The sequence below is a fragment of the Mixophyes fleayi genome, chromosome 3 (genome assembly GCF_038048845.1).
Source record: "Mixophyes fleayi isolate aMixFle1 chromosome 3, aMixFle1.hap1, whole genome shotgun sequence".
NCBI lineage: Eukaryota > Metazoa > Chordata > Amphibia > Anura > Limnodynastidae > Mixophyes > Mixophyes fleayi.
The window spans coordinates 332,382,369-332,405,544 of record NC_134404.1 but is presented as its reverse complement, the minus strand read 5'-3'; positions in this window follow the sequence as shown (position 1 = coordinate 332,405,544).

The following is a 23,176-nucleotide window of genomic DNA, read 5'->3' as shown; positions in this document are numbered from 1 at the left end:
GTGCGTGCCAGTTTCCGGCGGCTTTGAAAAGTGGAGATGTTGCCTACAGCAACCAATCAGATTCTAGCTGTCATTTTGTAGAAGAATGTACTAAATAAATGATAACTAGAATCTGATTGGTTGCTATAGGCAACAGCTCCACTTTTCAAAACCACTGGACGCTCTCAGCTTGATACATTTACCTCTTGGAGTCTAAACTGCAATTAAAAGATCTAACCGGCTAATAGTATTGAAGCAATATTTGCATAATATATAAAACAACAAAGCAACTATTTAGTCAATGTTTTCCATTTCTCATGACAAATAATCATAACATTATATACAGAGGTATTTTTTCTACAGCAAAAATCATTACATTATGCTTCATCTAATTTCTGACTACTGTATATTTCCAGGAAAACTATAATCAGAGAACAAATCAGACACAATCAGATATAATCCCAAGTGAGTGTAGAATTGCAGTCACTAGTTCACACCTACGACAGAGAGCTTTGACACATGAAATGAGGTAATATTTTCTTAATTAAAATGTATGTTCTTTTTTTTTTTTTTTTTCTTGTGCATAAATCACAACTGTAAAGTTTTCTGTAGTGTTTGATCTGACCGTCTTGTGGCAGGAGTAAGGTCATACTGGAGTCCAACATTCTTGCAACTCACTGAGATAAGCTATTTTAAACGTAATATTTATGGTGTGTTACATAGATAACCGTTTATAGAACTGATACTGCTCATTGTAAAGAATGATACACTAATATACACTGTAAAAATAAATATTCGTATTGCATTCGTCTCTATAACATACTTTGCAAATAACAAGCGACCACGAAGTAAACATTAGTATATTTAGTGAACTTACCAGTTGCAGATTTTTAAGTGTTGTTCGATTTTGGACGACTTATTATATTTTACATTTTTAAGTTGAGTTGAGCAGCATCAAAAGTGTAGTTTTATTATATTTTGATCTACTTTACGCTGCTATCTTCTTCTATAATTCTATAAAACAAACACTGTGTAAAACAAGTCATGAAATAAAGTCTCTAAAAGTCTATACAATCAACAGAGCTTCTGATACGCAACCCTTGTATGTAAATATTTAAAGTGGTACTTGTTAAGTATAACCAGAAGCAGATGTCTGAGCCTATACTCGGTTTCGGTAATTTATTTAATGTTTATTATTTCTCCTTTTTTTTTTATCCCAATCTCCTTATTTTCTCCTTTATAAACTGCCCCTGAAAATAATCATTTCAGCTGCCTTAATAGTTTTCATTTTTTTCCCCGGGAGAAACGCTTCCCTGCAGATTTATTTTTTTAAAAAAAATAATGAATGAGGAAAACTTTTATGGAGCATTGATCGTAGCAATCTGTTGTAAAATGAAGTACTTTCATATCTGCTGTAATATCTTCCATATATGTACTTGTCAGGAGAGATAAACGTGTTTTAAAGGGGCTGAATTCGATATAAGTAATTGTAGAATCATGACACTTAAGCATGTCACTAAATTAGTTAGCCCCACATTGCCATGATTATAGCCCCATCAATGGCAAATGGACTAACAGGCAAGGCATCCTGAACAGGGCCGTCTCTTCCATAGGGCACGATGGGCAGGTGCCCGGGGGCCCTGCAGCCCAGGGGGCCCGTCAGAGGCAGCTAAAAAAAAAAAGTTCCTGAAAAAAAGAAGAAGAAAATACCTTGCTCTCAGCTGACGATCCGGCTCCCTCCCTGGTCCCCTCCTCCATGCAGCGCTCACAGTGCATGTCGGGCGTGACATCATCACGCCCGCCCGACATCCATTGCGGAGCGCAGCACGGAGGAGGGGACCAGGGAGGGAGCCGGATCGTCAGCTGAGAGCAAGGTAAGTATTTTCTTCTTCTTTTTTTCAGGAACTTTTTTCTCTCGCTGCCTCTGACGGGCCCCCTGGGCTGCAGGGCCCATATATATAATCTTTTTTTTTTTTTTTATATATATATATATATAGGGGCCCCGGTGCACTGCTTTGCCCGGGGGCCCCAAATGTTGTTAAGAGGGCCCTGATCCTGAATTACTCTGTAGCTAAACTTCCACTGTTCTAGACTTGTAAAGAAGCAGAATAGGCTTCTATTATTTAGAAAACATTGTTTCAGGTACACACTGATGTTTGATTCCTATTTAAAAGCGCAAGTTCAAACGTTAGTGAAATCATGCCTGGAAAGCAAACTGACCTGCGCTTATTAATGGTTTAACTTGTATTCGAGAGGTCGTGGGAGGTCATTCCGTTGACCACAATGCAGTTAACTTGCGTTAAACGCATTGAATGGAGCAAGAAGCATTCATAAATTCTCGTTGTGACGCCCTAACGCAACACACCTGGGGGTAAATGTATCAAGCTGAGAGTTTTCCGGCGGGTTTGAAAAACCAATCAGATTCTAGCTATCATTTATTTAGTACATTCTTAAAAACTGATAGCTAGAATCTGATTGGTTGCTATAGGCAACATCTCCACTTTTCAAACCCGCCGGAAAACTCTCAGCTTGATACATTTACTCCCTGAAATCTAGTGAAAGGCAAGTGGATATGCTGACATTGGAAACAATGGGTTCCATTGTCAGACTCGTTTACCTGCATTATATTAACGTTGAAAACGCTTGTAGATTAATGTAATTTAACACCAGTTAGTATAAACCTTATTGGGGAAAGACAGAGAAATGTCAGTGCACTACATTACAGCTGTTTATATCTACGTTGTCTATTATAAATCTATTTTTGTTTTCACTTTTACTTATTTTAAGGAGTTGCTGACCTTTTTATGTAGCGGGATGAAATATGCAAATGAGCTGCAATGTGTGAAGGGGGCACATATTAGGAAGCGTATCCCATTTAGTAAGAGTCTGAGGATCCTCTTTACTTATACAATGGTGTTAGTTTCCATTACTTACAATGGAATGGCTTTTTCTCTCTCTGGGCCTGATTCATTAAGGAAAGCAAAAAAAATTAGTAGCTTTCCATCTGGGCAAAACCACGTTACATTGGAGGCAGAGGTAAATTTAAAATGTGGGGACAGATTTATAGTTGGGGTAGGGCATGTTCTAGATCTACTTGGACAACCCCTTTAACATCTGTTAAGGACTTTGAATATACAGTATAGGTTCTTCATCAACACCACTGATGCACAATTAGATAGGGAGCAGGTCCTGCATGATCCTTCCTGGCTCTGTAGCTTTGCCTCAACATTTTCTAAAAGAAACTAGTAATTAACATTTAGAGTAATCTAAAAGGTGATCTCCTAAATAGGACTAAAATAGCCGGATGCTGAAATGTCTTTTAGAACTCTGAGCTTTCCATATACTTGAGCAATCTGTTATGAAATTAGCACCATTAGACATGTTTCTCTAGCTGTCATTGTATTTTTTCCTGGTCCTACACTACTTATGATTACTATTAAACGTTAAACGGATAATAGTAAACATACATATTCTCTGCAATCAAAAGTAATTCAGAGAATAAAACCTTAATGACAGTGATAACTGCGTGTACAAGTAAAGCAATATGCTTTCTACTGTACAATCGGCTCACTGGCATAGGAATTTAAAGGTTAGATACACACCTGCCGGCTCCCAAATTGTGAAGAGCTGAAAGCTTTAAGTATCTGATGACTACAAGAAGTGACTTACTTTGAATCTAATAAAGAAAATCTGTACATTTTGAAAACGGTGCTTTAAGACATTGTGCATGTGTGGATCCAGGTATTTGGATCCTTAACTAACAAACATCAGATTTGTAGCTGTAAAAAGGTGCACACGTAGACATGGCTTGAAGTTCTTTAGTCACACAATCACTGGCTTTCCCTGTGCCAAATGCCTTGTATCTGAACACTATCTTCCAATGAGACTGCATGAGTACGACACAAAACCATACGATGAGACCTACCTAAAGGCTATTTCCAGTTTCCGTTTTTTATAGAATAATCCTCTACCCCTTACCCGAACTGTGAGCCTCCTGCCCATTGGGCCCCCTTTCCTCTGTGCTGTTAGGTCCTGAGAGGGCCCTATTTCCAAGTAGAGGCCCTATCAGCTCTGCCTCTTGTCATATCTTCATATCACATCAGGCCACCAGTGCTTTTATGGTGCTAGAATAATAATTATTGGTGCTGGGACATTGGACTTCAACAGCGTTAAGTTTGTTTAAGATTTGGCTAACAGTGGCGTGCTCTACTCTCCATTTGAGTTTGTGCATCTAGACTTCAGCACTGGTGCCTGGGTTTTGAGGCAGGATGGTGGTATCTGCACCAGAGGGTGGGATGGGTTTAGTGGAGCAAAGATGTTCCTTGCTAAGAGCAGACTGCTCCTAGTTTTTCGGACACATGCTAAAAAGAGATTTAAAGTTTCTGAGCATGATTATTAAAATAAGAGAAAAGCATAGGGCATATCCATTTTTAGGGCCACACAACTGATTCTACTCAATATAACCCTGAATATGAAATCTGGCTGAGGCAAAAGTCAAATCTCCATTTGGAACAAGCAAATCAGAGGAAATTTGCATCTGAACTTGGGCAAATCAGTAGGAATAGAATTTCTGGTAACTTATATATCTACTCCCGAGTCAAATGTTGGAAAAAAAAAGAAGTGATACATGAGTACATTATAAGGGAATTGATATTAGAGCCAGAGTACTATCTGCTGGATCGCACCTAAGACCAACGTCACCAGATGAGACCACTTGAAGTAAATTACTGGTACACACAGACATGGATAGCAAATGGATAGACAGAGAGATACATGTACACAAACAGAAACCAAAAATGCATAAAGGGCCAGGATAGATAGTAGAGTAGATAAAAGGAGCAATATCCTGGCATGTTCTCAGGAAGGAATACATGGATTACAGGTTACCGGGAAATGTTTTAGCATTGAAGGTGGGATGTTGACTTTATATAGCAGTAAAACAGAGCAGTGCAAGGAATCGGCCTAAAGACCAGAAAATGTCCCAGGAAATAAGCAGCTTTGTTGGCTGAGAAGATAATGACAGGATGTCAGTAGACATAAAGGAATTTCATAGACTCACTGTCAGCAAATTGATCATTACCAATTTTTCAAAAATTAGCTGCATAATTGACACCCACTGGAGAATTAAGCCAATCACAGTGCACAGAGCATAGTCAAAAAAAATGCTTTCCATGTCTCTCCACATTGCCCCATCTGCCTCTCCTCCACCCTATCCTACCTCTCCTCCAGTGTCCCCCTTCTTCCCCGTCCTCCCTGCCCAATATCCTGACCTCTTTCTACTGTCCCCATCCCACTTCAACCCACCCTCCTGCCACTTTGACTGTTTCGTCTCCACCTCCTCTGCTACCCACCTGGACCGCTAAGCGTAATATCCCTTTAGCTTCTATTGTCTGTCACGGCAACCTCTGTCTAGAATGTAAGCTCTTATGGGGAGTGTCCTCTACACTATGTCCACTCTCTGTCTTCCTTGTTTGCCCTTATCATGTCTTATGCTGAATTGTTTCTAAAAGCCATGCAATTTGTTCTATTAATTCCATCCATGCATTTATTATTCTGCTCTGTAGCCATGTGCATTTTGTTATGTCGAAGATGAGGATAATGATGATGATGATGATGATGATGAAGAGCTGTATGATGACATTATAATGCAAATCACAGCGAGACCAGTTAATTAACTGAAGAGTTGTACTGTATGGATTGCTTCTAACACAAGTTGAAACTTTCACTAATTAACATCAGAATAAGGGCAAATTGTTCTAGGATATTTCTAATTCTATTTATCTGTTTAATCACCAAAACAGTCAGTGGGATGTAAAATGATTTTTCTTGAATTTAAATTATATTTTCACAATAGAAACATCCTAGCCCAGGGCGTTTAAATATACCCAAAGACGTAGTAATGAGAAACCATCTTGATCAGTCCGCCCATGGTGCTTTCTGAACCGGCGACTGACTCTGCCAAGGAAAACATATGGTAGGATTTACAAGATTTCAGACTGATTCAATGTTTTTTTATCAAGTCATGTGAAAATCCTGTATACCATAGCATCGCAATGGAAGACAACCGTGGAGTAAAGTAGATGTGTATTTGACAGTTCATCTTCACATCATGCTACAGTAACGTTTAGATAAACTAAAAGAATAAATGTGCTTGGGATGCACACACAGTGGAAACTCTTAACGATGTCACTGCCTCCCCCCCAAAAAAAATCTTAGGTTCCAGTGTTTGGATTGTAGATACTTTCTGTCTAATGGGGTCAAACACAGATTTAAGTTTCAATTGAGCTGTAATGAAGCTTCACGGAGGACGACCACATCAAGTCACAGAGATTAAAAATGGATCATTCATAAAGAAGCCTTTAGTGTTGTGGTCTATGGAATGCGGCCACGTTGGCACGATACACATACATAATGGATACAATTACCACAAACCTTAATTTTTTTATTGACCGGTGGTGTAAGGTTTTCATTGGTAAATTGTATTGGGAATAACTTCTCTTTTTTTCTCATGGGGCGAGGTATTGACTAAGTGATTACTTTTGTCATTTTCAAAGGAATGTGATTGGCTGATTTTTCGAGAATTTTTACAAAAATAGAAGTTTTTTTCTGAATCTAGTCATATTGGAACTTTGTCACTCTCAAACTAAAGACTAACCAACAAATCACCTAAGAAGCTTGTCATGATTTAAGCTTTTGTGTTGAACAATGTGCTTTTTCAGCTTAGAGAAATTGAATATTATAGCGTACGCTGTCAGTAAGAAAAGGCGCAATACAGTCCTGTGATCTTGCACCTCCTTCCCATCACAGTCTTAAAAAAAGATTTTATAGAATTAAATATAAAGTCGACTTCATGAGGAGATTCTTTCTGCACCTCACCACCCCTGAGCAGTCATGTGATCCATTCCTAGCCACTAGTTAGTGTTGGCGCTTGGCAATGAGGGCTAGAAAATATTAATTATTAGCCCCCAGCCACCAGTGTCTCTGCCTGACACCCCCCCCCCATGTGGTGGGGACCAATGAAATGTAATGAATAGCTCCAGGCCAGAAAATGCACATGGACTCCTGCTAGCCTCCGTGTATTGGCAGGAACATTCTATTAATAGTCCTGGACCTCTATGCCATTGGGGGATGGGTACTGATATAAGGATAAACAAGAACACTGCTCTTTATCAAATGTAATTTAAGCACATTTTGATTGAAGGCCTTGATTTGCTGTAGGGCAATCTTATTTAAAAAAAAATGTTTTTGTGGATACCATGCCCAATACATATTAACCCTAGAGAGAGATGGAATAATTGAGGGTTCCCTTGCTTCAAAGGCCACTATTGGCTAGAAAGAGTCCCTGAAGTTTGTCAGTGCTGGGACTGTTTTTAACTAGTAGAGGGGACTCTCCCTCTCTGTGAAAAGTCTAACACTGTGATTGGGTTGACCTCATATTTTTTATCTCCTTAACATCATGGTAGTCCTGCCAGGTTGGTAAGTGCTGGGGCTGCTGGGTAGTGGGCGTGAAACTTTGTGGACTTCTTGTCTGTTGCAAGGAACATAGTTGACACCTCTTGTGGTTTCCCCTTTTTACTGAAGCCACTACCGACATCCCGGTAGCTAGAAGAGCTTTAGCTCCATCCTACGCTAAGGCTGATTTTTATTAGAATTGGCAAATATCCATTTTTCCTTTAGGCCCCCTCCTTTACTAAAGGCAATTAGCCCAGCACTGAATTGGGGTCTGGTCGCTTTGATTGGGAGGGATCCTGTCCCTGAAAGCATGGTAGTTAGCTCAGGTTAGCTAGTGATGTGGCTTCTGTTTAACTAGTGTTGAGTTTAGGAAGTTTTGTGGAACCCTTACATGTTACACAAGGACCTTAAAAGAGGCAGCATGTTCATCACTTCTTAGGGATCTAACTGTTCAGAGCCACCACCAGCAGCATTGGTGGTTAGAAAAATCCTCTGCATCATTTGTTGCAATATGTAGAGGATGCCACTTCTAACACCAATAAAGTCATTCAGATTAAGGTACAACCACTGTCATTAGAATGGACCCTTGGTTGTTGGTCTCCCCCAAAGTCATGGTAGCCAGCCAAGGTTGTTTGAGGTGATGGTTTACCAGACAAGGGATCATGTGAATCCTCTGTTCATGAAACAGGGAGGATAGAAGCATCCAATCTCATACAGACAGTCCTGTATTTGGCTGCTATGTTTGCCCAAAGTTACATAGGGGCTTTATTAAGTTGGCATATTGTAACCTGTTGAGGCCTCCTTAATTATCATAGCAAACCCAGGCACCAGACCACCTACAACTTTTGGTGCTTTAGTAGTTAACAGATCTTTTTTTCTCCTTCACCCCATCTCCACTAAAATTGACCACCTGCACACCCTGTTTACTAACAGTATCTATTGAAGGTAACCTGAATTTGAATACTCTGATTAGTGACGATTCAATGTGGCAAGTCTCGATGAATTCATGCTAACTAACTCAGACTGGCTACAGTGAGCCTGATTCATTATTGAGTGTAAATGGCGATATGTTGAGTATTTTGTGCACGGTTACTCTGCGCATGTCCAGGAGCGGCCATACGACAGAGAACACAGAAATATCTAACTCATCTTCGAGCGCAAAGGACCCTTTCTACAGCCTATGATTTCATGGTCAGAATGGTGTTGGGTAGGGGCCTATGCAAGTAGTCAATGTACAGTAAGGGCGCGCCAAGCTCCAGCGCAAGCTGCAGTGTCACCCTCAAGCTTTGGGCATCTCAAAGGTGCGTGTTTTTCTGTCGCATCACTTGCACCAGCTACAGGCCAGGTGTAAGTGCCGATTGCTAGTGATGGTGGCTGTGTATGCAGCTAGAACATGGGTTTGCATTTTATGTACATTAGACATTAAGAACAGACTGATAAATGTATGTTATGGAAAAAATAAATATGAAAACCTTTTCAAAAACCGGCGCCTGTATAACCAAAAAAGGGTTAGGTCGCCGGCAATGGGAAGAGAATGCCATGTATTTTCTGCTATGGGCATTTATATGCGGCGTCTCTGCAATGTTGACAGTCACTTTTATGGTAAGTCCGTGTTTGTTCCTTGCCTAGAATCTCATCGGCACATTCATGTCAGTGTCATTACAATTGGAATTGTCTTCTTCAGAAAAATGACGATCACTGGACGTATCCTGCAGTGTGTTGTCTATTAGAGCAGAGCGGACTTAGACCCGTATTCATCAACACATGTATCTTCTGATCCACTCCTTGGTGAATAGGGATGTGGTGTAACCGATGTATATCAGGTTTTTTTTTTAAAAAAAATGCACATTATGTTCATTTGGAATTTGTTAAGGAATCAGCCCACGGAGGGGGCATACGTCTTATTTTGCATGTACTGTACTTGGCATCAGTCTTTACTGAATTTATGTTCTGCAGTTTAAAAGTGAAATAAAGCTATTACATTTCTGCTATACTGATCACGTGAGACTCATATCCAATCACGGGGCGACCTCGTTAACCAGGTACATCCTGCTGCTGTTCAGTTACCCTGACCATATTATGATACATGATATCAGGAAATTAATTGAGAAATTTTGTGAAAAGTCAGTTAAGGTTCCTTACAAAAAGAAACAGTGGAAAATGAGCTATTAATGTCAGGCTCTACCTCATACTTGCTAACTCTTGGCATTAGCTTTCTGGGAGGTCCAGGTGGGCAGGTGGGTGTGTGGAGGCCCCGCCCCCTAAACGGTGATAGCCGTTTGACCTATAACAGCAGGGGGCGGCGCCACGATGAGGCGGGAATTGCGTCACGAAGTTCCACCCCCTCATTTTTCTTTACCGAGCTGTTCTGCTCTCCTAGGAGTCCGGGAGGACTCTCAGAAATTCGGGAGTCTCCCGGACATTCCGGGAGAGTAGGCAACTATGCTCTACCTTAATTGGCTCCTCCCCAATAATTAGTATTATATTATTATTATTATTATATTGCCATTGGGAAGATTGTACGACCTTGTGATCAGAAACCTAATAATGTTTGAAATGTTCTATATGATGTCATTAACATTGGGGGAGGGGCCGGTTACATTTGTGCACAACTTATTTAACAGTTAAAAATGTTTTTTTATATGTTTACAGTAGAATAACTGTACTCACCCCTGGCATCACTTCCCGGTAACCTTCATACAAGTACCTAACAAAGAATTAAAGTGAAGCCATTGTTAACACTGTGACCCAGTATAAGAGAGAGGCTGTATATGCAATATAGACACACGACCGCATTTCATATTTTGTAGAAGTGGGGATATCTCATATATCTTTTTAGAGATTTACTTACTGCAGAGACATGAAAGTCGAGGTCTCTTACTAACATCTAGAACAAATCCTTTTGCAAAAAGGTAATGGGTCATTAAACCTTTTGGGGTATATTTATTAAACTGCAGGTTTCAAAAAGTGGAGATGTTGCCTATAGCAGCCAATCAGAGTCTAGCTGTTATTTTGTAGAATGTACTAAATAAATGATAACTAGAATCTGATTGGTTGCCATAGGGAACATCTCCACTTTTTTGAAACCCGCAGCTTGATAAATTTAGCCTTTAGTCTGTTATGAATCTTTTAGAATTTTCACATGTAAATGTAAGATTTCCCATTCCATGTCAGGTGTTAAAATGTTTTAACATTGTATGCAGACTTGATATCGACCTGACTGCAAACTATTGTCTTCTGTTATCATCCATATTGGGTCCAAAACATTCTCTGCAATATCTTTCATTAGGCTTACTGACAAATACACCAGCCATTATCCAATCTTCATTTTAAATAAAATAGATCTTAAAAAGCTCTTAAAACTTTTAAATATGTAAAAAAAAATGTATTTACTAATTATTTAAAAAAAACATATATTTACAAGTGTATTAGATCTGTCATCTCTAGGTTCAGATTTACATGTTTTCCCCCCTAGGAGCAATTGGCAGTGCTGCTCCCTCTCCCACCTCAAAACACCAAATATCTTGATGGCCCCAACTACCAGCATGTTTCATCTATGATAAAAAAAAAAAATGCACCCTACCGGTAATTCAAATTGATCACAAAATATTTATACTGATAGGTGAGTGTGTCCCAGGTCACTGACTTACCCACTGCCAACAGAGGTAGACAGATATAAAGGAAAATAAATAAACAGTATATTGAATAAGAAACTGCAATGAGAACATAAGGAAAAGTCTAGAACAACTGCAATTGTAACGCCGTAGGCCTGGGCCTATATCGCCTTTCCACAAATCTGGGCTTGGTGCTATCTGTACACAAGTACATATGCTTATTGCCAACTATGTACTGGGTCTGATACACACTTGGTCACACAATTGATATATGCCCCTGTTTTATGTCAACTCACCATTATTCAGTGAGTATTTGCCCCTAACCTCTAGCAAGATTCACAGCTTAGGTACGCGGGTGCTGGCTGGCAAATTGTAATCCGAGGGACAGACTCATCCTCAGCAGCCCATTGTTAAAAAAAAAATGCAGATAGCCCAGTACCCAGCCCACTATGGGTCTGGCCTGGGAGGGGGATTGGGGGTAAATGCCCCCTCTGCAGCCCAGCCTGCATATGAACCCTTTCTCTTTGTGGGCATGCGCAGTATGGATTTTACTATACCCCGACTGGCAACTCAACATCATGCAACGTTGCCAGGGGCTATAAGCTCCACCTGTGTTATGCAAATGTGGTATTTTTTTTTTATCTTTTATTCTATATTATAAAATATATTACACCTGCACAGAAGAAAAATAAAAATCAAGATTTTTAAATGTTATATTTAATATATTATAATATATCATGGTATTCTGTAAGTTCTAGAATTAAACTTACCATTACTGTGTTTTAAAGGGTTTTTTTCTTGTCACATGATTAGATATTGTAATAAAAGTAAAGTTCACCAATTATGTGATTATAATAATCAATAGTAACCAAGTGGTTCCTGAGAAATGGCTTTGATACTCTTGCTGAAGTTTACATTGAAAGGAATCTCTTTAATCGGCTAATAGGTAACCTTTTATCTTCCTTCTCTTCTCTATTCATCCAGGCATCATCATCCTACAGGCATATAACTTCAAAGAGCCCTATAACCCACATGCTCTTTGATCTGTTGAGATGCGTCAACTATATTTTATTTCACATAGCCAGCTGTTCCTTTACCAGAGAAAACACCCACATTTATAGTCCACAAATATTTTTTGGGGGGGAAGTTTATGATCTTTTTCAAAGTATGCCAAAATACATTTATCTCCTTAAGTCCTATCAGCAATTTCTCCATTAAATACTTCATTCCCTATGATTTCACAGTAAATGATCTATGTACTTCTGAGTAAGAGGTTAATGCGTGCTGTGAAGCATGTCAAGTGTTTAAATCTATAATAAAGTAATTTATTGGAGAAACACCTGCTTCTCCCAATATATACTGCGGGGCTGCAGCAGGGATTTCCAGGCCTGTAGGGGAGGGGTGGATGGGTGATGCTGGTCCGTTCACCCCAGGGGTCTGCTCTCCTAAATATGAGAGGGGTGGACCAAAGGGAGGACCAGGAATGCTTAGCGCACCACACCCACTGGGCCCCTCACTCACTAGGGCCCCCAGAGCAGCCATAGTGCTGATTTCTGTATTTATTCTTCTAGGGTGATTTAGCAACGTTTGTCTCCATTATCACTGCACTGAGATCTGGAGCTAATATTGCTGCTTTTGTGTATAGTTATTGGGGCTAGTGTAAAACCGCTCTGGTACCGGTGTTGTGTGGTCACTTACTTGGGGTATCCTGTTGCTTGGTACCCACAGTCACTTGACGTCTCTTCTTCTGCTCAGGCTATGGTGTGGGTGTGGCATCCACGACCAGAGGGTACTCTGCTTACTCGGGTGTTTAAACACAATAAACAGGGAGTGGTCACTAGCCGTGGGCGATGCAAAGTCAAATAATTGTTAGGCCCAAACCATCTCATAGCAAAAATAAACAGTTTTTATTTTCTAGAGGCTTCTCCTCCCACACATATCATAACGGTTATTTCTCAGAACGCCTCCAGCACATAAACGTCAGCAACTGCTAAGCTCTATGGCTCCTTTAGTCCACCTGCACTATACCTGCTTAAATGCAGTATCCAAAAATGTCACAGCTGCATACCCGGTGTTGCTGGGTGCAGTAGTACCACACTAAGAATACTTGTCTCTCTCTCTCTCTGACATGTGTCAGCACATGATGTGCATACTTCAGAGGTTCATGCTCCAACAAGGATTAACTGATGTCCCAATATCCAGGGATTCTCCTTGCCATGGTGCAGCCCATCCCTCACAGGGACCCTCTTACTCCAGCCACACTTCTGCATCTCACACGGCCACTTTCAGGTTTCACCCCAATATCCAGGGACCCTTCCATTCTTGGTAACCACGCTGCAGTACTGTGCAACCCCACGGACTCAGACAGACCTTGTCACTCACCGGACCGTGAGTGCCTCTTCTCGGACATTTAGGAACCGTGGCCGTCCACCATCCTGAGGGTCTGCGCATGCGCAGCCCTTTTCTATACTTCAGTGTATACCCCTTTAACTTAATTGGCAGATCAGGCAACCTCCCTATATTAAGCACCTGTGGTCACTACCACGTTGCCTGATCTTGGAGTCTCATTCCTCATGAGTCTCTGAAGGTGTTCCTGTATTACTTGTGTATTCAGTGCTGCTGATTCCTGTGGTTTCCAAACCACTTCTACTACTGTGGTTCCATACCACTTCTACCATCAACTGTATCATCATGACTGTTTGCTGATTCCTATCCGCTGCCTCCGTGCACTACAGTCTTCTACACCACTTCTACGTTATTTTATATCAATGTGACTGTTTGCTCATTGCTATCCGCTGCCTCCGTGCACTCCAGCTTTTACCTCACTCACCTGCTTCTCATCAAGTCTGTTTGCTGATTTCTATCAGCTGCCTCCGTGCACTACAGTCTCCTGCTTGCAACTCGCCTGTGTTCAACATCGTGACTGCTAGCTGACTACTATCCGCTGTCTCTGTGCACTACAGTCTCCTGCTTGCAACTCGCCTGTGTTCAACATCGTGACTGCCAGCTGACTACTATCCGCTGCCTCTGTGCACTACAGTCTCCTGCTTGCAACTCGCCTGTGTTCAACATCGTGACTGCCAGCTGATTACTATCCGCTGCCTCCGTGCACTACACTCTCATCTCATCTTTGCTGTGACTTCCTCGAGACTGCCGCTTTTCATTACCATCTGCTACACTTCGTGATCTACAGCTCCTGCCCTGCGCTGCACTCCTGTTTCTCATCGCTGTTGGTTCCTGTGGTTGCTACTGGTTACCTCCGTGTGCCGCTGAGTCCTGCCGCTGTGGTCAGCGCTATCGTCCATCTCCTGCTGATCCACTCTCCACGCCTTCACGTGTTCCACTGGCCTCTACCCTCCTGTCAGCATTGGATTTGTATCTCTTCTACTACCCTCTGCTGGATCATCTCCATTCTCCTGGGTTTCCTATGAGTCCAGTTCCACGTGTTGCTGACTCCTGTGGATTCGTGTCCCTGTCGGTCTACTCATCTGTGCGCTGCACCTGCTAGACCGCTGCTTCTCCTATCCAGGGACTTCCTATCCAGTCGGCCTCCAGCCGCTCAGGTACCGCTGCAATCCCATCTGACTGCTACTGCTGAACCACGGTATGCATACTTCTCATTGACTGTGCTGTGTATTGCATATCTTGCTGGACTGTGTTTGGTTCTCTCTGGAGTCTGCTATCCGCTGAGTCTATTGCCATCATTGACTGTGTTATCATTGTGCTGGACTACTTCAAGAGACTTTCTAGATTGCAGACCTGATCAGTCATTTACATATATATATATCTATATTGTGCATATTACTGTGGATCGTGTATAAGGTGCCTGTGTATATCCTGTGTTGCAGTCTTCCCCCGTGCACCTCCTCACATATATATTCAGTGGTACAACTTGCTGATGTCAGACCACTGATCTCTGTTCCGGTATCACCTGTTCCATTATCCTCTCACATAGCAGTGGTACAACTTGCTACCGCAGACCACTGACTACCTGGATACCTCCACTTGGATTCCATTCCTTCACTCAGACAGCGGTACAACTTGCTACCCGCAGACCGCTGACTCTCATCACCTCCTTGTTTCTGTTGGACATTCCTCCTCACTATAGCAGTGGTACAACTTGCTATCGCAGACCACTGACTACCTTCACGTGTCCTTGTCCATACAGTTCCTTGTGTATCATTACCTCATTATTACCAGTGTTGTTAGTCATAGACTTTCCTGAGCATCTCATCGGCCATCATTTCATGTTCCGTGATCACCCAGCTACCAGAGCACCCTATTACCATCTACATTGCTCTGGTAAGCCTACCATCTGGTGATCCCTGGGTAAAGACTCCTAGTGCCCGTGACAGTAAGATCAGGCCATGACAGACCCAGATGTGGAACCTACCGCCAAAGAGATGCTGCAACATCTGGTTAGCCGTGTGGAGCAACAGGATGCCCGCCAACAGCTGTTACTTCAGTGTTATCAGTCATTAACCTCCCAAGGAACATCTGGACAGACTGTGACAGCTACTACTGAAGCTCCTGTGCTTTCCTCCGTTTCCCCATTGCCATCCCAGGTGTCTATAGCTTCCACGCTTCACCTGCCTACTCCGTCAAAGTACGATGGAGACCCCAAAACTTGTAGGGGTTTCCTTAACCAATGTTCAGTCCATTTTGAGCTCCAACCTCAAAATTTTTCTACCCATCGTTCCAGAGTGGCCTATCTTATCTCTTTGTTTTCAGGACAAGCCCTGGCTTGGGCCTCCCCTCTGTGGGAGAGGAACGATCCAATATTACAAGATAGTGCCAAATTCATTTCTACATTCCGAAGTGTGTTCGATGAACCAGGTCGTGTGACCTCCGCTGCTTCCAGCATCCTCCGTCTGCGACAAGGATCTCATACTGTAGGCCAGTACGTCATTCAATTTAGGATCTTAGCCTCTGAACTTCAGTGGAACACTGAAGCCCTAGTTGCCGCCTTCTGGCAGGGGCTTTCCGATAAAATTAAAGATGCGCTGACTACCCAAGAGCTTCCTTCGTCACTTGAAGATTTGATCTCTCTGTGCCATCGTGTTGATATGAGATTTCGTGAAAGAGAGGCTGAGAAAACGACTTCTGCTAAAGCACCTTTTCGCTCTAACCCTCAATTTCGTCCAGTGTCACCCGCTGTGATTCCCATGGAGATTGGACGTTCCAAGTTATCTTCTGAGGAGAGGAAACGAAGAGTCAAGAATAGACTCTGTATCTATTGTGCTGATTCCACTCATGTCCTCAGCTCCTGCCCTAAGAGATCGGGAAATGCCAGGCCCTAACTAGTTCTGGAGAGGTGAAGTTAGGGTCCCTGGAGTCCTCTCCATCGTCTATGAAATCTAAAGTCTGCGCTTTTGATGTGACTATTTCCTTTGCTACCAAGACCTTTGAGTCACAGGCATTGATTGATTCCGGAGCAGCAGGAAATTTTATTTCCAAATCGTTAGTTAATCAATGGTCTCTACCAATGATTACCTTAAAAACTCCCATTACTGTGACGGCTATCGATGGATCACGTCTCATCAACGGTCTCATCACCCAGAGTACGTCTCCAGTAACCCTTCAGATTGGTGCTCTGCATCATGAAGAGATATCGTTTTTAATTCTTCCTGTTACGACAAGTCCGATTGTCCTTAGGCCTTCCATGGCTTCAGTGATCACTCTCCCAGATTGACTGGCGCACCCCTCAAGTCACGTCTTGGGGGCCTGAATGTCACCATCATTGCCTTTCCCAAGTCATTCCTCTCAAGGTACAGCAAGCTTCCATCTCAGCTATTTCACCGGGACTCCCTCCTCAATATGCTTCATTTACCGATGTTTTTGATAAACTCAGTCTGAACGTCTTCCTCCTCATCGTTCTTGGGATTGTCCGATTGATCTTCTTCCTGGCAAGACTCCTCCCAGGGGCCGGGTCTATCCACTCTCGTTACCTGAAACTCAAGCTACATCTGAATATATACGGGAGAACCTCCAGCGTGGGTTCATTCGACCTTCCACCTCGCCCGCTGGAGCTGGGTTCTTCTTTGTCAAAAAGAAGGATGGATCATTACGCCCTTGTATAGATTTTCGTGGACTCAATGCCATTACTATCAAGAACCGGTATCCCATTCCGTTGATCACTGAGCTATTTGACCGCATCAAGGGAGCCCGTATTTTTACTAAGTTGGATCTTCGTGGTGCTACAATTTAATCAGAATCCGTTCCGGTGACGAATGGAAGACGGCGTTTAACACCAGAGACGGGCATTACGAATTTCTGGTAATGCCTTTCGGGCTATGTAATGCCCCCGCTGTTTTTCAAGGGCTTCATCAATGAGATTTTTCGGGACTTATTATATGTATGTGTCGTCGTCTACCTGGACGACATATTGATTTTTTCACAGGACCTGCCTTCTCACCACCAACATGTGGCAGAAGTCCTCTCCAGGCTACGGAAAAATTCATTGTTCTGTAAATTAGAAAAATGTTCATTCGAATTACCCCAGATTCCATTCTTGGGGTATATTGTTTCCGGAGTTGGTCTGAAGATGGATCCTGACAAAGTAAATGCTGTACTACATTGGCCCCAGCCAACTACTCTTCGTGCCATCCAGCGTTTTTTAGGTTTTGCCAATTACTATAGACGCTTCATTCAAGACTTTTCTTCCATTGCATCTCCTATTGTGGCCCTGACTCGAAAAGGGGCTAATCCCTAAGCAATGGTCTACTGAGGCTATTCAAGCCTTTCAAACATTAAAAGAGTCCTTCTCTTCGGCTCCAATCCTTCGTCAGCCTGATGTGACACTCCCTTTTTTCCTAGAAGTAGATGCCTCTAATGTGGGCTTAGGAGCTATTCTCTCCCAACGCTCGGAACAGCAAAAATTCCACCCTTGTGCCTTCTATTCTCGGGGTCTCCTACCCGCAGAGAAAAATTATACCATCGGGGACAAGGAATTACTGGCTATCAAAGTCGCACTAGAGGAATGGAGATACTTGTTGGAGGGAGCTCGCCATCCGGTGACGATCTTCACGGATCATAAGAACTTGTCATATCTCCAGTCTGCCCAATGCTTGAACCCTCGTCAAGCAAGATGGTCTCTTTTCTTTTCCCGTTTTGAATTAATAATTACCTTCAAACCAGCTGCCAAGAACAAAAAAGCTGATGCCTTATCTAGAGCCTTTGCTACGTCCTCTGATATAGAAGAGGTTTCCAACCATACCATTCTAGACCCCAAATGTATCTCACTGGCTGCTTCATCCACCAAAACGCTACCATTTGGGAAGACCCTCGTGCCTCCTACTCTAAGGAGGAAAATCCTTTCGTGGTTCCATGCCTCTCGTTTTTCTGGACACGCCGGTGAACACAAGACCTTTGAGATCCTCTCTCGAAGTTACTGGTGGCCTTCAATGAGGAGAGACGTCAAAGAGTTCATTGCTTCCTGTGAATTATGTTCGCAATTCAAATCCTCCCGCAGAACCCCAGCAGGGTTGCTGCGACCACTACCCATTCCGTCCAAACCATGGACCCATATTAGTATGGATTTCGTTACTGACTTACCACCTAGTAAGAACCATAACACTATTTGGGTGGTAGTGGACAGATTTTCGAAGATGGCTCATTTCATCCCTCTGTCTGGTTTGCCTTCCTCGTCTATCCTGGCTGAACATTTCATTAAAGAGATCTTCCGTATCCATGGATGTCCATCTGAGATTGTGTCTGATAGAGGAGTACAATTCGTGTCCAGATTCTGGCGAGCCCTTTGTAAAACCTTGGGCATACGATTAGCACTCTCATCTTCTTACCATCCACAATCCAATGGACAAACCGAACGTGTCAATCAAGATCTTGAGACTTTTATAAGGATATTTTCATCAGCCAATCAAGACAACTGGGTAGAGTTACTCCCTTGGGCTGAGTTCGCCCATAACAACATGTACCATGAGTCATCATCCAAAACTCCATTCTTTGTGGTCTACGGTCACCATCCGTCTTTTCCGGAATTTCCTGCCCTCCCGCCCACCCAAGTTCCTGCGGTGGAAACGGTTTGTCAGACCTTTAAAAATATCTGGTCTCAGGTCAGAACCTGTTTAAAGAAGACATCTGTCAAATATAAATCTTTCGCTGATAAGAAGAGGCGGGCTATTCCACCACTAAAAATTGGAGATCGTGTCTGGTTATCCACAAAAAATATTCGTTTGAAGGTTCCATCCATGAAATTCGCCCCTCGTTTTATTGGTCCATATAGGATCATTCAAGTTATCAATCCAGTATGTGTGAAACTCCTTCTTCCTAAGAGTCTTCGGATTTCTAATGCCTTCCATGTATCTTTGCTCAAACCTCTTATTATCAACCGTTTTTCAAGTCCTCCCTCAGCTCCGCAGCCAGTTCAAGTCCATCAGGAGGAGGATTTTGAGATTACCGAGGTACTAGATGCAAAAATTTCGCGAGGAGTCCTCCACTTCCTCGTTCATTGGAAGGGCTTTGGTCCTGAGGAGCGCTCTTGGATCAAAGCTGAAGATCTTAATGCTCCTGCCCTTTTGAAGAAGTTTTACTCCAAAAATCCGGACAAGCCCGGTTCCAGGCGTTCTGTGCCCACCTTTAAAAGGGGGGGTACTGTCACTCACCGGACCGTGAGTGCCTCTTCTCGGACATTTAGGAACCGTGGCCGTCCACCATCCTGAGGGTCTGCGCATGCGCAGCCCTTTTCTATACTTCAGTGTATACCCCTTTAACTTAATTGGCAGATCAGGCAACCTCCCTATATTAAGCACCTGTGGTCACTACCACGTTGCCTGATCTTGGAGTCTCATTCCTCATGAGTCTCTGAAGGTGTTCCTGTATTACTTGTGTATTCAGTGCTGCTGATTCCTGTGGTTTCCAAACCACTTCTACTACTGTGGTTCCATACCACTTCTACCATCAACTGTATCATCATGACTGTTTGCTGATTCCTATCCGCTGCCTCCGTGCACTACAGTCTTCTACACCACTTCTACGTTATTTTATATCAATGTGACTGTTTGCTCATTGCTATCCGCTGCCTCCGTGCACTCCAGCTTTTACCTCACTCACCTGCTTCTCATCAAGTCTGTTTGCTGATTTCTATCAGCTGCCTCCGTGCACTACAGTCTCCTGCTTGCAACTCGCCTGTGTTCAACATCGTGACTGCCAGCTGACTACTATCCGCTGTCTCTGTGCACTACAGTCTCCTGCTTGCAACTCGCCTGTGTTCAACATCGTGACTGCCAGCTGACTACTATCCGCTGCCTCTGTGCACTACAGTCTCCTGCTTGCAACTCGCCTGTGTTCAACATCGTGACTGCCAGCTGATTACTATCCGCTGCCTCCGTGCACTACACTCTCATCTCATCTTTGCTGTGACTTCCTCGAGACTGCCGCTTTTCATTACCATCTGCTACACTTCGTGATCTACAGCTCCTGCCCTGCGCTGCACTCCTGTTTCTCATCGCTGTTGGTTCCTGTGGTTGCTACTGGTTACCTCCGTGTGCCGCTGAGTCCTGCCGCTGTGGTCAGCGCTATCGTCCATCTCCTGCTGATCCACTCTCCACGCCTTCACGTGTTCCACTGGCCTCTACCCTCCTGTCAGCATTGGATTTGTATCTCTTCTACTACCCTCTGCTGGATCATCTCCATTCTCCTGGGTTTCCTATGAGTCCAGTTCCACGTGTTGCTGACTCCTGTGGATTCGTGTCCCTGTCGGTCTACTCATCTGTGCGCTGCACCTGCTAGACCGCTGCTTCTCCTATCCAGGGACTTCCTATCCAGTCGGCCTCCAGCCGCTCAGGTACCGCTGCAATCCCATCTGACTGCTACTGCTGAACCACGGTATGCATACTTCTCATTGACTGTGCTGTGTATTGCATATCTTGCTGGACTGTGTTTGGTTCTCTCTGGAGTCTGCTATCCGCTGAGTCTATTGCCATCATTGACTGTGTTATCATTGTGCTGGACTACTTCAAGAGACTTTCTAGATTGCAGACCTGATCAGTCATTTACATATATATATATCTATATTGTGCATATTACTGTGGATCGTGTATAAGGTGCCTGTGTATATCCTGTGTTGCAGTCTTCCCCCGTGCACCTCCTCACATATATATTCAGTGGTACAACTTGCTGATGTCAGACCACTGATCTCTGTTCCGGTATCACCTGTTCCATTATCCTCTCACATAGCAGTGGTACAACTTGCTACCGCAGACCACTGACTACCTGGATACCTCCACTTGGATTCCATTCCTTCACTCAGACAGCGGTACAACTTGCTACCCGCAGACCGCTGACTCTCATCACCTCCTTGTTTCTGTTGGACATTCCTCCTCACTATAGCAGTGGTACAACTTGCTATCGCAGACCACTGACTACCTTCACGTGTCCTTGTCAATACAGTTCCTTGTGTATCATTACCTCATTATTACCAGTGTTGTTAGTCATAGACTTTCCTGAGCATCTCATCGGCCATCATTTCATGTTCCGTGATCACCCAGCTACCAGAGCACCCTATTACCATCTACATTGCTCTGGTAAGCCTACCATCTGGTGATCCCTGGGTAAAGACTCCTAGTGCCCGTGACAGACCTCTTCAATACATCCCAATAACTGGGGTCTCTTCCTCACTCATCGTTACACTTATCAAACCACAGGACTCCGTCTACATCTCAATTTTGGAACTACTTTCTCCAAAGTAGTCAACTGCTTAGAAGCAGTGACCCCCCCTCTTCACGTTATGGGGGACTATGGGTGCTCTACACAGGGTCTTCTCTCACATCACTTGTGGCTTACAGCCAATCACACACACCTCTTCCGCGCAGTTGAGATAACACAAAATGCCTTGTCTGATGAATCCCATTTTCTTTTACATCATGTGGACGGACGGGTGCGTGAGTCATTTACATGGGGAAGAGAAGGCACCAAGATGCACTATGGGAAGAAGGAAAGCCAGCTGAGGCAATGTGACGCTCTTGGCAATGTTCTGCTGGGAAACCTTAGATCCCGGCATTCATGTGGATGTTACTTTGACACATACGACCTACCTAAACATTACTGCAGACCAAGTACACCCCTTCATGGCAACGGTATTCCCTGATGGCAGTGGCCTCTTTCAGCACACAGCCACACTGCACAAATTGTTCAGGAATGGTTTGAGGAACATGACAAAGAGTTCAAGGTGTTGACTTGACCTCCAAATTCCCCAGATCTGAATCCGATCAAATATCTGTGGGATGTGCTGGAAAAACAAGTCGGAGCCAAGGAGGCCCCACCTTGCACTAATAAGACTTAAAGGATCTACTGCTAATGTCTTGGGCCAGATACCACAGGACACCTTCTTGTGGAGACCATGCGGCATGAGGCGCCACAATACAATATTAGGAAGGTCATTTTAATGTTGTGGCTGATCAGTGTATGTGTATGTATATATATATATATATATATATATATATATATATATATATATATATATATATTTACAAACAAAAAAAGGAAGGGAATGGGATAGGCACCTGATAGTGCAGTATTATTTAGAACACCATACTCCCGACCAGAAGTATTAGTTATTATGCGTACCAGACTGCAGTAGATATAAATGCATATCGAATGATCAATCCCTCAGGTGTACTTGGAGATCTTTGACAAATTCTTGTTGTCCCAAATAAAGCAAAATAGAGACCAGTAATGGTGCAGTATCAGGGACTGAAGTAAATCCCAACACCACACCATGCAAACCACAAGTGTTTGTGGGTACCAAATAGAAACCAGAACTTGCTTATCTGTGTCTTTCAAGGCTACTCGGTCATCCTTGTTGATCGTTTAAGTACAGCAAAAAGCCACATATGGTGCAATATTTCAAAACAAATGTACACTTTTAATACCATACATGAATACACTCACATTGTCACAAATAAAATCAGCTTATCTGTATATAAGGTGGTATGCCAGAAGCATCCCCCTCCACCTGCGCTTCCACTGTACCAGGGCCAGGATGCTGGGATATTCCACAGTGTATCCAACAGTCCAGAGAAGTTCAAACAGTTCCACAAATGTTCTCAGTCAATCATCAATGGGTCATCAATAGTACTCAACGCGTTTCATCTCTACCCATAGACTTCATCAGG